Here is a 15,314-nt window from a genome sequence, read left to right on the forward strand (position 1 = left end):
TTATTTTGCTGCATGTCGCCCACATTTTTATTCATTTGTATTTTTTCTTTCTTTGTTTTTGTTTTTTGTTCTCGCATTTAATATTTTTCATCATCGGGTTCTTTCAATGGAATTGTGAAATTATTTTTTTTTGCTGTAAATTTAAAAGCGCATTTTATGCGCACACACGCTTCATATGGAAAAATATATCTATATATATATATATATGCATAGTAATTAAAAGGTAAATCGACATTCGTTGCGCTCAATTAAGAATATAATTTAATCAATATTTCAAACGCACGAATAATCCATAACTATAAATGAAAGTAGATGTTGTGTGATTATTCCATTGAGCCCTTACCAGCACTGGCTGCGCACTTTCCATCTGGTTATTTCAATTAATTTAACTATGACGCACTTAAAACCTCTTTCCAAAATTAGCCCGCACAAAGAGTATTAATCTAGCCGAAAAGTGTAACTCCCCTGATATTAATTAACTCAACAGCGAACGCACCCACATCCACATCCTGCCACCTGCGCTGCTCTTCGTCTGCCTCTGGCCTCTAGAAGTCCATTAAGTTGGGCGGCATTCTAAGCACTTGCCAAACAATTAAAATAATTTGCCACATACTCTTATCGTCCCTCGACGCAATGCACTATGTACAATAAGAAGAACAACAGCAACAACAAAGTTTTTTTTCAAAGACTAAAATTGCCAGCACTTAACTCTGACAGTGTCCAACTGTACTTTCAGGCCAGGACATGGCTCCGAACATGCTGTAGATGCCTAGGCAAGCGCCAGGCGGCCGTTGGTTGACGTCAACGTTTGGGAAAATGTGTGCTACTCTTGTGCAAGTTTCTAAACACCCTAACCAAAGCTGGGAAAGCTCAGCTGATCAGGTGAATGCTATTCGAAAATTTCTAAACAAACATCAGAGATCAGAGATAATTACAAAGTTTATTTAACTGATGCCAAAATTGACTTTGATGAAAGCAGCAGAAATCTCGGAGAAATCTTCTTGATTAAAATTTAAAAAATTAAGATATTTCAGAATATATATCTGACAAGTCTTCTAAAAAATAGGGTTAGGGCATCAAAATTGCTTCTATGCAGACTTGGTGTAGTTGTTTTTGGTTGGCTGTTGTTACTGGGGCTATGTGTGAAATATGCCACTTTAATGAGCCAGCACTGCGCACTGAGTGCCGCCTCACTTTGTGCCCCAACAGCCACGCCCACATAGCAGCGATTCGCGCGGCAGTTGTTGTAGGTGCAACGACGTGGACTAAACTCAGAACGGCCCGCGGCGCATGTCGTGAATGTTTGACGTCCACAATTCGCAGCAGGGCACCAGCAGGGTAGTCTGGGTAATGCCATAAGTGTGTAGATGGGCGGGGGCAGGTGGATGGGGGCATACCCTGGCTGCTGTGGCACTCAAGTGCTGTTGGACTGCCACATGGCCGCATGCCTCAATTGACATTTTGAATTGTGCAACAGCAGAGTGCAAAAAAGCGTTGCATATCGCACTGGGTGCATGTAGGTGTGTGTGTGTGTGTGTATGTGTGTGTGTGTGCGTTTGTTGTGTGCTGTGTGCTATGCAAGGATAATGCTGGGCAAAAACACGTGTTTAATGCATAAGTGCGAACGTGACGCTAAACTCATTTAAAGGATTACGTACTGAAGAGTATGTGTGTGTGTGTGTGTGTGTGTGTTGGTGTGTAAATGAGATTAAATTTTGTTGAAAGCAGAGCGAAGGGCGACAAAGTGCGGTGCACACTTTTTTCCACAGATATTCAAAGCGCTCGCAAGTGGAAAAGGGGCTGCGCGGAAGGAGGTTAAGTTTATTTATGCATATGTATATACAGTCAAATAAATGTGTGTGTGTGTGTGTGTGCGTGTGTGCTTGAGTGTGTTTACACGAAAGTAGGTTAAAAGCACTTTTGGGCCAAAGCCACGCCCACATCCACCCGCCCATTGTTTATCTGCTGTTGTTTCTGTTTTTTTGTTTGCATTTTGTCTTCGGTTTTTGGGAACAGTTTAAGCGTCAAATTGTTGGCTATTGTTGTCGTATTTGTTAATCCTTTCCCTGCCTTGCTCTGCCCCCGGGCAACCAGTCTATGGCGCCAATTGTCTGACTGCAGGAGTTGACTTTAAATTTAATTAATTACAATTTTATGCGCTGGCTGCTTAATTCATCCAACTGACGGACTCCCTCGCCGAGTTCCACCCAACTCTGCAGCAAGGGCTTCCCTTCAGTATTGTTTACTTATTTCATAAGATTAAATATCAAATATTTGTCTGGCCGTCTCTCTGTCTGTTTGTTTGGCTTACGACAAGGCTGTGCACTTGTAAGCCAACTGGTTTGGCCTGGTTTGGGTGTGTGCTAAGCGCTTAAATTTGCATGGTAGGGTTGCCAGGTGAAGCACTTTAAAGGGTTGTACATTTCCAATTGTAGCTCTGTGGTCTGTGCACGCTTAAGGTTAATCTTTAATGCAATACACAAATATATCCGTGTATCAAGAGAGAGGCATATTATTAAAAATCTGTGCTTAAAGTTGCATCAAAGAAATATATTTAATATATGAAGTTTGATTCTCCTTGTGCTTTCTAACGGTCAATTTGTGGTCTATATATTTTTCTACCAACATTTTATACTGCCGATATTTTTGGCATATTCCGTTCTTCTCACTTCACTCCAAAGTCACCCTGTTAATTTTAAGTGTTTTTTTTTGTGCTGCCTGACAACCCTGGTTAATCAATTCTATGCGGTGCTTTTGATGTGCCCGCCACTAAAAAGGGTTCCAAAAAATCTGAAACGTTTATTGACATTTTAGCAATTACGCCGCCACTTGCATTTACCAAACCCTACGAGCCACACCCCCTCCCCCTGTTGACGGTTGCCAGTTACCAGTTTTGGCTTATCAAATGTTAAATTAATGAAGTTAAAACATGAGCATTGTGTGACGCAAGCTGCCACTGCGTGTGTGGGTTGCCAGCTCTGGGGAAAACAACAGCAACAGCAGCTAATGATATCAGGGCGAAGAGCTTATCGATGCTTCATTTAATTATGTTAATTTTCTTGACGCGATGAAGTCGACGACAATGTCCAGCGCTTAGTATCCATTTATTTTGGTCTCTCTGTTATTTTTTTTTACCGTAACGAGAAGTCTATCAAAGCTGTCTCACGCCGCTCACAGGTGGTCAACTAAGCGTGACAGAGAGAGTGGGAGAGAAAGAGAGAGACCGTCTGACCATTTGCTTATGTAGTTGGACATCTTGCAGTTGGGACATAGACTAAGCCCGACGGGTGTCTAATTATGCAGCTTGACTTGTGAATACCTTCACTATCTCTGCCCCTCTCTCTCCCTCTCTCTTTCTCTCCAACTCTCCCTCTCTCTCGCCTTTGTTTTTGTTCATCAAACAGTTTAGGTTGGGGGAAATCAAGATAAACTTTTAATTTCTGGTCAGGTCGTAAAAAGTGGACGTGGGAAGCATTATGACCAGTCGCGGAGCAGCTCCTTGTCGCCGTAGTTTTGTACAATTTATTCAAAACCCATAAAACGGGCATTTTATGAGCGCACTTTTAATTGTCCTAAGACCAGAGAGTCCGCACCTCGTACAACAACTGAAAAAAAGGGTTAATTTGCAAGAGGGACGGACGACCATGTGCTGCCCGCCAACTGCGCCTGGCCCTATTCCTGTTGTCGCTGAGTGAGTCCTTGGACCCTTTTTTCAGTTAGCTGCCCAATGCTCGGGCCATCTGATAATTAGAAATTTATTAAGCTTAATTATGTGTTGGCTCCAAGTACGCACTTTGAATATTTTCGGTTAGTTCCAGCTGCCTGATTAAAGGCAGACCACAGAAAAAAGGACTGCGAGTACTTGGGCTTGGGCTGGGCTCTTGCCAAAAGTTTGCTTAATGCGGTGGCGTCATCATGAAAATAAAATTAATTTCATGAATGCCTCTTGTAGCGGAAACAAAAGAATTTGCATTCGGATGTAATTTTTTTTAGTGGCTTGTAATAAAAATAAAATAATAATCGTAAAATCGCCTTGCGGCCGAGTAGGGGGTGCCAAGGATAATACTAGTATGCTATAAAGTTGAACTTTACGATCTTGAGTTCAACATTTGTGAGCTTTCACGGTTTTAAAAACAAGTTCAAAAGTTTTTCAATATTTTATATACGCTAAAATATTCTTGGGCGCTTTTATATAGCTTTGATAGCTCTTTTAACTTTTGGTTTTATTTGTTTATAAATATTTTAAATATCCATTCGGCGCATTTAACATACCATAAATCTTTTCGGCAATGCGAACGATTCAAGTCATGTTTCTTGATTAGATTTGTTTTATTCACAATCGTATCGTAAACATATTCCAAATCATGCACACATAAACGCCCAATCTAAATGCCATAAAAGCAGCCCAAACATTTTGAAAAACTTTCCAAAACAGAGAAAACTTTCATCTAAATACGAACAACAACAATGAAAAGTTTGCTGATCGATGATCACATTAAACTTTTAACCCGTTTAGAACTGAATCCGAAAATAGAAATCAAAACGCATCATTTGGCGTGGGCTGCCAATGAGGCGACCGGAAAAACGCCTCGAAACAAGAAAATTATTTAAAACCCCATAAAATTTGCATATTTATGGGTTGACTTGTGAGTTGACGTGTTTATAGGTCTGCCAGACCCGAATGTGGGCCTGTGGGCAGCCAACTGCCAACTGTCATATGTGCATGAGGTGATAAAAAACTTTTTAATTGGGTGTTGCACATATCAAAACGTCTAAGTTTTCCCAAATATTTTAAATTCATATATGCCAAAAACATGAACACATGCACAACCTGTCATTGGGCAGAGCCTCTTCAATGCTCGGCGCATTCGGTACACATCTCGGCCCGAGACGCAGACGTGGCAGATGGCGTACTACGTGACCAATGTGAAATCCGTTGACTTATGTCAATATGTCGTAGCGTCGGGCTGGTTCGCGTTTTTGCCAGGAAATCGACTCAACTCAAATGAAGATAGGCAGCACAGACGACAGACGGCAGACGGCAGACTACAGACTCTAGACAACAGCTCAGCTCTCAGGTTTGGGTTAGAGGCAGTTGCACAACGTATATGAACTTTTCGGCAGTGGTGAGAAATCAAATAAGGACGCCGACAGACTCGACAGGATGGGTAGCCCGAAAGGCTGTCAGGCAAATGACAGTCTGAATTTTTGAACTTGAAATTATTTGCACGACAGCACAAATTTCTGCCCTGCAATATGAAAGTGGTTGCATTACTTTTAGGGGTAACTATGGCACACTGCACAGTGAGAACCATTCTAATGTCATCTACATATTAGAAGATTACACGCATATGCTGCAAAACCTACAAGAAGAATAGGAATTCCTTATAAAATACTATATAATATTTCTATTTCTTCCTATCTTAAACAAAATATACTTTATCTAAGATCTAGTACAGATCTCTGCTTTTGATTAATTGAGAATATATGGAAAAAATATCAGATACAATTTTAATAGAATCGATTACTAGATAATCAACATGGGAGTGTTTTGTAGCTCTTAGTAACTTTTACATATATTTTTTTATAGCTCATATTTGCTGCTTTAGATTATTTCGTAGTCGATCAGCTGCTAAATTCGAATTTGTCGTTTAATTTATTTTCACGCCACGTTGTCAGGCGCCACATTGAAAAGTAGTTTTCACATAGGACTAAAGCGCTTAAAACTGTACGTAGACACAGACATGCACCAGCCTGCTGCCATATCCTCTCATGCCCATTTTACCCTTTCCCCATGGCAGCTGTCAACAATTCGCCAAATGGCGCTCAGATTGCAGCCAAAAAAATTGGAGCCGAGTGGCTGGCAGCAAAGCTGGCAAAGTGTTTGCCGATTTTAATAAAAGTTTTTTGTTAAAAAAATATTGATATATATATATTGACACATAAAGTAAATGCATATATATAAATTTAACAATTTATATTAAAATTTGCAATATGTATTTACTTTGTTATAATGTTATTTGATGCCAGCCGCTGGCAATCGATAGCACTGCCAATGCCCAGTGACAAGTGCTCAAACAGGATACAGCACGTTGCCCACTGCGGTTTCTGTTGTTGTCGTTGTTTTTGTTATTTGTTTTGTGTTTTTTTATTTTTGCACGTTGACGCCTCTGGCCAGGGCATATAAGCACTGGAGCACACGCACAGAATCAGAGCTGGCAGCTGGCAGGGGACGAGGAAGTGGAAGTGGCTGGCATGCGTCGCCAGCTGTCGGAGCTGTCCACTCAGTGCGTGCAGCCACAAAATGTCATGCACCTGTCAGCCTGGCCATAATAAGATGCCAAAACAGTTGTGCGGTTTTTGGCCTCACCAACGGCTAGCCCCAGGCCGTAGGATAACAACAGGCTGACCAGGCAAACACCAAACACGATGCAGTTCTCAATCAGAGCGAGAGAGAGAGAGAGAGAGCTGAGTCATCAAATGTGAGCTTTGCTTGTGGTTAAGTTGCAGTTACTAATATTGAATGGAGTATTAGAGCATTAGAGCCAATCAAGTTGAAAAACGGTTTTTGGTATTATTCCAATATGGTTTTTTAATCTAAAATGAGGCTTTCTTTACATTTGGCTAATAAACTGAATGTAACTTGCAATTCGTTGGATTGTTTGGCTTATTCAGCTCGTGCGTTGCTTGGTTTCAAAACTTTCTTAAGCGCATCTAACTACTCAACGTTTTACGTTAACACCATTTCTGCAACTTAATAACTTCCGCACTTTTTAGTAAATGAGCTTTTATACCACGCTTGTTAAAATAGGGCGGCATGGGACATAATTTTTTTAAAAATGTTTAAAAGATGTAATTTTCACATTAACTAATATAAATGTTTTTAAGGGTATTTTTTTTTTGTTTTGTATAAATGTGCTTAACATATTATATGTCATATTTTATATTTTGCTACTCTCAGGGAATGCACTTAAATAGTATTTCTTTTAAAATTATAATACCACAGTACTTCTAAGTCGGTCATCTGCCTTGGTGTGACTGTCACTTGGCTTTCATGTCAATTTAGCAAAAGAAAAATGAGAAAGTACAAATATTCACAGCATGCCGTAGATTTAATGCCCTTTCTTCTTGACGGTTTTGCAGATATGTAAGAAGAGTAAAGCTCATAAATGCTGAGTTTGGTGAAAATATCTTGAAAACCAAAAATAACCATGCAAAAACACATTTTTCGATCGATTCTTCCTATAGAGCTAATATAGTAGTACGAGACTTGGCTCATATATGAGCAGTATGGTTAAACTAAATACTGGGATTGAACAATATATTTTGGGAAAACGAACAAGCTTTTTATCCAATTTAATTTTCGACAGATCCTTGTCTGATGTTTATAGGATTTTGCATATTACATATAGATCATAGAGAAATTACAATGTCTTGATAAGGAAAAAAGCTCTTCATACAAGAATTTAATTTCCAACTGATCGTTCCTATGATATATGATATAGTGGTCCGATCCGGCCAGTTCCGAAATATGTACTGCCTGCAAGACTGACCTTTAAAACTGATCGACTATTTCACATAGAAACAGTCAGACGAACAGATGAACTATATCGACTCAGCTGTGTATGCTGATATAATATATAATATATGGAGCATGACAAAATTATAATATCCTCTACAAGGGTATAAAAAATATCGCTGAAGTAATTTTTCGCACTTTACAGTTTCTGCTCATCTTTCTTTTTGTCCACTTGCAGGCAACTTTTGCCTCCTTTGCCCAGGCATTCAACGCTTGGCGAGGCTTTCATCATTCTCGGCAGGCGCTGGTTGTGCGTGATGGGCAGGGGGCGTGGCACTTTTGTCGCGCACACTTCAAAAAATATGGCAAGCTCATAATTTTAATCCAGCTCTCAGCCTTTTACTCCGCTGCCGCCTGCTGTTCACGCACAATGTGGCAAATTAGCAACAATATTTAAAACTAACTGCCAGGACTCTCCGCTGCCTTCCGCTCACCCTGGCGCTCGCCAATTATTTAAAGCTGAAACTTTTGCCACTTGCGACAGGGCTAGACAAAAAACCAAGCCACAGGGCGAGAGTTGTGGGGGACAGCCACAGTAATGCAAAGTTTATGTTAAAAGCTTTGCATTATGGCCAAAACACTTCAAGTTACGAGGACGACACCCGCCAAAAAGCCGCCCCAGCTCTATCACAGGGTAGTAGCTAGTGGGCGGAGGGTGTGGGTATGGGGGCCGGGGCCTAGGTGCGAAATATGATCGCAAAGTTTTCTACGCAAATCGTGACACATTTTCTGGGTCAGCTGAGCTCTGGTGATTTTAATTTTCAATTTGCTTGCGTAACAGTTTTTAATTAAAAGCAAACGCGCGAAATAAACATTAATTTTTATTAAGCTGCACCCGCCCCTCCCTCCTGCCCGGCTTACCAAAAACCTGTCAGCTCGATTTGCTGCCTGTGGCTTATAATGTGTATTTCTATGTTAATAACATCATTATCGGGCGTCTCTCGCTCTCCCTCCCCCTCTCCCCCTATTGCTGGGCGAGCGCCAGCTTAGCCTGACAAAGTTCTAGCCAGGCTGCGCCTCGTTCTGGCTTTTAACGCCTTTGCTTTTAGCCATTGCCATCATTGTCGTCCTTTTGGCTACTTGGCTGGCCGCATGCCTAATGCAGCCTCGACCATTTACCATCTACCATCTACCATGTACATAAGTAGCTGCGCCTTATCCTTGCTTTATCCTTATTGCCAGAGCATCTTCATTTTTGCTCGTTCAGCTTTATTAGAGACGCGCTTTCCTGCGGCCCGTCGGCTGCTTGCTACCACCCCTCCCCATGTTTTCCTGTCCACGCAAATCCCGCCATCAAATTTACACAAATTTCTGCTCAAGTCCGGCCCGCCAAAGGACATGCTTTTTGCTATCGCTCAATGTGGCAGAGAGCTTTGTTTTTTGGACTTAGCGTTCCTGTTCTTGTTGTTGTTTTTGTAGCTGCTTCTTGTGGCCTTTTCATATTGCCGGAAATTGTGGCTACCGGATGTGGGATTATGTTTTCAAGTTTGTACCGGAACTTTGGCGCTTCACGGCTGTCGTAGTAAAAGTCAGGACTGTGTAACGATTCAGTTGGGCCCCGTTTGGAGTTGGGCATGTTCTTTGCATTGCCAAAGGTCAGTTTTTGATAGCATAGCTTAGCATAATTCATGTATTATTGCCAGAGCTCGGCGAACTGGATTAATATTAGGATTTTGAAAGATTCTTTATTGGCGTTCGCTTTGTTTTTTTTTCGAAAGCAAAGCTTAATCATTTAGTTACTTTATGTTTTGAGTAGCTGAGAATCTCTGCTCATAGAAACTGATAGACAAAGCGATCTACGCTCAGACTTCTTACTTATTTAAATTCTTTGTAATTTGATCAAACTCTTGTTTTGTTTTATTAAAACTTGTACCTCAGAGCTTTTAGTTACAGAAACCATTTAATCAGACTCTATTACTATGGTTACTTTAAATATGGCCTGGCTCTGCTTCAGGCATCAATTAATTTCACGCTGCTTTCGGAATTGTTGTTGCCCCGTCCAAGTCAACACTTGGGAGCAAATTTTGCGATTTAGTTGGCGCAACTTTTATTGGCTTGTGGCGCCTTTTATGTTGTCACCAGGCAGCGACACCAGCTGTTGGTCGAGCTGAAGCTGAAGCTGGAGCTTGAGGCTGGCCACTGAGTCACTTGGCTGTCGACGGCATTGTCGTCATTTGCGCACTTAAAGTAATTAAGCGAATTACTTCAGAAGTCGCCAAGTTTTCTAATTATATCGAATAAATTTGTTTAATACGCGTATATTGCCAGAAGAGTTCTCCCCATTTCACAGCCCATCCTCCTTTCCTGGCATGGCATTGGTTATCTTTGGCAGCTTCCCCTTCTGCTGCTCAGCTTGGCAAAGCAATTTGCACAGCTTTTTAATGTATTTTTTAATTTTGGGTGAGTTTTTGTTTTCAGTGATTTGGGGCCGTTTCAGATTGTTTACTCTGGTGGAAATGTTAATTTCTGGACTTTTGACTGCCCTCTCGTCGGTTTCTACCGAATTGAACTTTGCTGATTTGAATGATTTAGTTTTGAATGGCAGGCGTCAGTTTTTTTTTTCGTTCGCCCGTTTGGGTTTTATTTAATGTTTTTTCTTTTGATTATTTGCTTCAGTTGTTTATTCAATTTCCTTTTTGCCTTTTTGTTTCTTTTCTTTTTTTTCATTGAACATAACGATTCCTCTCGATTGGCTTTTACATTTTTAAATTAAATTGCTTTGAACAGGGAAGCTCTTTATGGGTATTTAAAAACCTCGAAATTAGCTTAGAACTTTGTTCACAATAATCAGCTGCTCATTAAAGTGAATAGAAAGTAGCCTTAACTAATTATATTTACAAATAACCTAAGCTCACAAACGCTGCACACGTATGCGATCAGTCTTAAAGCTTAAAGCACAACGCAATAAAAACGCCTTTGCTGGTAAAAGCTCACTAATACTATTGCACATATACCAATACGTACGTGCTGTTCTCACATAGTTCTTTCCTTTGCCACATTGTGCGAAGTTTCCCATTGAATTCACAAACTAAATGGAACAGTTCATAACTTGAGCCACACATAATCTCCTTGCACACTTATTAAACAATCCAATCTATATCAAAAGCAAATAAACACGCGCCTCTTGAAAGCAACCCTACACTCTGCTCCCCCGTGCCAACTCCCCGCTACGCTACCCTGCGACTACGACTACGACAACGACAACTGCAACATTCATTTGGTGGACTGTCTGACCCAATTTAAGTCTGTGGAAATGTAAGAGTAGTCAAGTAACCCTCGCGGCAAATGTGACGCCCCTGAAGTGGCTTACCTCGTCCAGCTCGTCTCTACTTGCTTCTCTCTCTCTCTCTCTCGGTCTCTGTCCGTCAGTTCTTAATGAAGCAACGCACGTAAACAATAAGCAAACTTTGAAGCGAAAATTTTGCGCAAATAATGTTGGCTTTACATTTTTTTCTCTCTTCTGTTGCTGTTGTTGTTGCTGCTGTTTGTTTGCTGCAAAAAGAGATACGGATGCGGATACGTGCGGCGTCATGCGCCGGCAGGAACTGGCACGAAGGTCGTCCTGCTTCAGGTCCTTGCAAAAGTTTTGCGCGCCTGTATAACAAGTTGCTCAGAATTAGTTGCGAAAAGTGTGGCAACTCTGGCACGCATACCGCCGATGCCCTGCCCTGCTCTGCCCTGCGCTGCCCTGTCAGCTCATTAATTTTAAGGCACAAAACGGAAGCGTGCAGCCAGTTTCCGGTTAGCAAAAGGCCCACAAGCCCCAAACCGGAGACAGCCAGGACCATGTCACGGCTGTGGATATTCTCATTCGTATTTGGTATTTGTATTTGTATTCGCATTGGTATTGGTGCTTCTGAGCCGCACTTGAATTATGGCTAAAAATTCTTTTGGCCCTTCAGTTTTGTTGGTTTGTTTGTTTGTTTTCTGCACGCAGCCTCTTAATAAGCAACGGCACAGAAACTTTTCAAGTGCGCAAAATATGCGCGAAAGGCACGCGATAGGCCAGCGGAGCAGCTCAGAGGGGGTGCAGCGGTATCAGGGAAAGGGCTGGCGGGTGGCACAACAGCTGATGCTGCAAGCCAGCAATGAATACAAAATTAATGTAGGTCGAAATGGCAAAGCATGCGACTGAAACTGAAATAGATTAATTACGAGTAGTTCCACTTTGGGGCTCTGAGAAATTGTTGAGCATTCCGCAGCGCCCCAGTCCCCAGTCCCCTTGCCCCTTGCCATTTCCCCCCTTCCCTCCGCCACAAATAGCCTCTGTGGCAGCTGAGAGCTATTTATTTTGCATATGAATTTTTGGTTTGATATATTATCACAATGGCAGCAAAAGCTGCGAACAATTAAGTTCATTCAATTCGAAAAGTAGTAGGAAATCCTTGTAATGAAATTTAAAAATTGCTTATAAAACATGCTGCATGCTCAACGAAAAATGAAAATTAGCGAAAAAGTAAGGACATCTTTGCCATACCGAAGATTTAATATCCTTGCAGACATGTGCCCTTTGCAGATATGTGAAAATAGTAAAGCTCGTAAATGCTGAGTTGGCTGAAAATATCTTGGAAAAAGGAGCGATCATTGCAAGATGACAACTCGTCTGTTAATGCTGATCTAAAATATATACTTTATGCGATCAGAGTAGTCTCCTTTTATGCGTTACATATTTCACGACCAATTTTAAAACCATGCACAAGGGTATACGAATTGTATGATTCTAAAGTATGCAGGCCCAACAAAAACTATTGCTGGCTTATTTTGCATATTTTTATTTGATATGTTAACAAAACGGAAGAAAAAACTTCTGATGATAATTAAGTTCATTCGATACGGAAAAAAGAAAAATTTGGAAATGAAAAATTTTAAATTGTTTTATAATAAAGGCGGCAAAAACTTTCGCTGCTTCGGCAAAGAGTTAAAATCAACTTCTTGCCTATAAGCTCGTGAGCCTGGCTTCCATGTAAGCTCAAACCTTTTATACACATATTTTTGATTTTTTATAAATAAATTCATTTTATTACATATTTAATTCATTATATTTACATATATCCATATGTTCATAAAATAAAATAAGTTTCTTTGCAATGAAAGAGGAAAGATTTGTGAGTGGAAGACAAAAGATTATGGATATGACGAATTTATACAAGGTGAGAGGAAGGGAAGTAGTTACAGGATATATTTAGGGTCATGTCTGTGTTTAATGAATGCATTGTTGAGGAGCTTAAATCGGTTGCTTGTACAGCTCCAGCTCGCAATTATCCTTTTTGTCTGAATGCTCAGCTTCTTTTGCTATCAAATTGTTCTTTTCACTGGTGTCCCCTTCTATTTGCATAATCCGTCTGAGTAAATGTTTGTATGTAAGTAACTTAAGCAATGTGCTGCACATATTTCAGGCAACAAATCCTTTTAAACTGCTTTAATGTAGTTTGCCTTTTGCTTTGCCCTGATGCAACATGCCACAAGCAGCCAGAGCAACAGCAAGAGCTGAAGCATAACTACAAACAGGACCTCAGTCCGGCGTATTTGTTGTGCCAGTATCCCAAAAGAAAATATGCAGCAAAAGAAACAAGGGCAGGCTAAAAAAATAAAAATAAATAAGAGAAAAAAAAATGAGCACTTGTTTGTTTGTCAACAGTTTGTCCTGTGCAGTCCTTTTGTGGCCTGGCTAGTTTCCTGCCTAGTTGCCAGCCATCCTGCCTGCCTGCCTGCCTGCATATGCTGTCAGCGCTAATCAAGCGCACATATGATAAACACACAACTCTATAGTTATGCAAACATATATATAAATGAGTGTGTGTGTATGTGTGTGTGCTCAGACAAAGGCTGAATTGCCAGGACTTATGCAATTGTATTTGTTCAGCCTCAGTCTGCCTTAGGCTGCGGTCCATCTCATGCCTGCATCCTTGGCATTCTGTGCATTTCTTTCCGTCGTTCAGCCTTTCTGCACAATTTCACAGGCCTGCTTTCGCCTGACGGGCTCTCAAAGGTGCCGAGGTTCGCAAAGGTTGGCATTTGATTGATTTATGCTAATCCTGCGAATCCTTGGGCAATTATGCAAATGCAGACAAAAGTAAAAGGCATGCCAATTGCATATTTCATTAATATGATTATAAATAAGGCTTTGTCTGCCGCAGGCATTGCAAAAATGTCTTTGTTGCTTATGAGCTGACTGAAATTTACTTAAGAGACACGCATACTTCAGACGCTGTCTAAACTTGAAACTAACGAATAAAGTAACATTTTATTATGTCACTATGTCACACAGATACTCTACCCCACCCACCCCCACACACACACACACACATACACATACTAAGGCGGCGAGTTGACATGTTGACATGTTAAAGAGCGTGTAAGTGAAGTGTGATGGAAGCTCGCAGATACAAGAGCACAGAGTAGTTGCATAGAAAGTGTGAGATACACATAGTTAGGACTGTGTTTGGTCTGGAGTATTTCGCCTGCCTAGCCTTGCTTCCTCTTCTCGACCCTCCTCTAGTCTGCTCTCCTCCCCGCCTGCTCTCTCTAGTCTTTGACTTGACAGCTTTTATGGTTTACTTTTTAGTTAGTTAGCGAAAAATATATATACAACTTTTTCTTAACATCTCTCTCGCTCTACCTCCGTCTCTCTGTCGCTCTCTCTCTCTCGCACCGCTGCGGTTCAGGCAGCTACTGTCTAGGTATTCTTTATGATGGAATTTTTAATGAATTTACTTTTAGTTTGGTGTCACACAGCATCTGCATACATGGAATATAGCATGAATGCCTCGGCTTCATAAGCACTGACAGCTTACATATTTTCTTAGAATATATATGCACACATATAAATGCATATATACGTATATATGTTATATTAAAAACGTGCACAAAATGAAAGGTGTAAATTTGTTTATAAAAGTTAACTTCTGCCTCACTAGCCACGTCTCGTCAGGCTTCTTGTATTCCTCTGGCGAGATGCACAAGATAGGACATGACGGAGCATCTATTGTCATAGATGTGCCAGTCATGTTGTGGGCGTAAAGGTGGGTTAGGGGAGGGGTGGGGGGCAGCGTGCCAAGGTAGGCACAAGGCAGCAAATTTGCAAATTGAATGCGACAAGTCAAGTGTTGTGAATTTAATTTCCATTCACATGGAATTAGATTAAAATGAAAGAATAAGGAAAATAATACAAGCAAGTGTTGACAACTGAATAGCTAAAAATCCATTTGAATATTAATAAGTCTTTGCTTTTTTCGATAAAATCTATTTCTCGTACGATATGTAAATAAAATGTTCATTTGACCAAGAACTGAAGTAAGCAAGTGGAAGAAGTCAAAGGTTAGCTTGAAAGTTGACATGATGATAAAATTGGATTAGCCTAGAATATTTTCTCAAATATTTTCTATTTATTTCATATAATCAAATGAAGAATATATATTTACATATGAAATTTCATGTGTTACTTTAAATATATTTGTTTATTTATTAATTAAGAAAATATTTTCATATGTTCAATAGAATATATATTTACATGTGAAATTTAATAGAGATTTATATTTAATATATATCTTAAACGTATCAAAATATTAAATATTAATTTACAAACATTTTTATTACTATTATTATATTAATTAAAAAAATACTTTAATACCCTCTAATATAATTTTGTCCTGAAATGTGTAACGCATAGAAGGAGACATCTCCGACCCCATAAAGTATATATATTCTTGATCAGCATCAACAGCCGAGTCGATAG

Source organism: Drosophila novamexicana, unplaced genomic scaffold (assembly GCF_003285875.2).
Source record: "Drosophila novamexicana strain 15010-1031.04,08,12 unplaced genomic scaffold, DnovRS2.1 tig00000009-arrow-pilon, whole genome shotgun sequence".
Taxonomy (NCBI): domain Eukaryota; kingdom Metazoa; phylum Arthropoda; class Insecta; order Diptera; family Drosophilidae; genus Drosophila; species Drosophila novamexicana.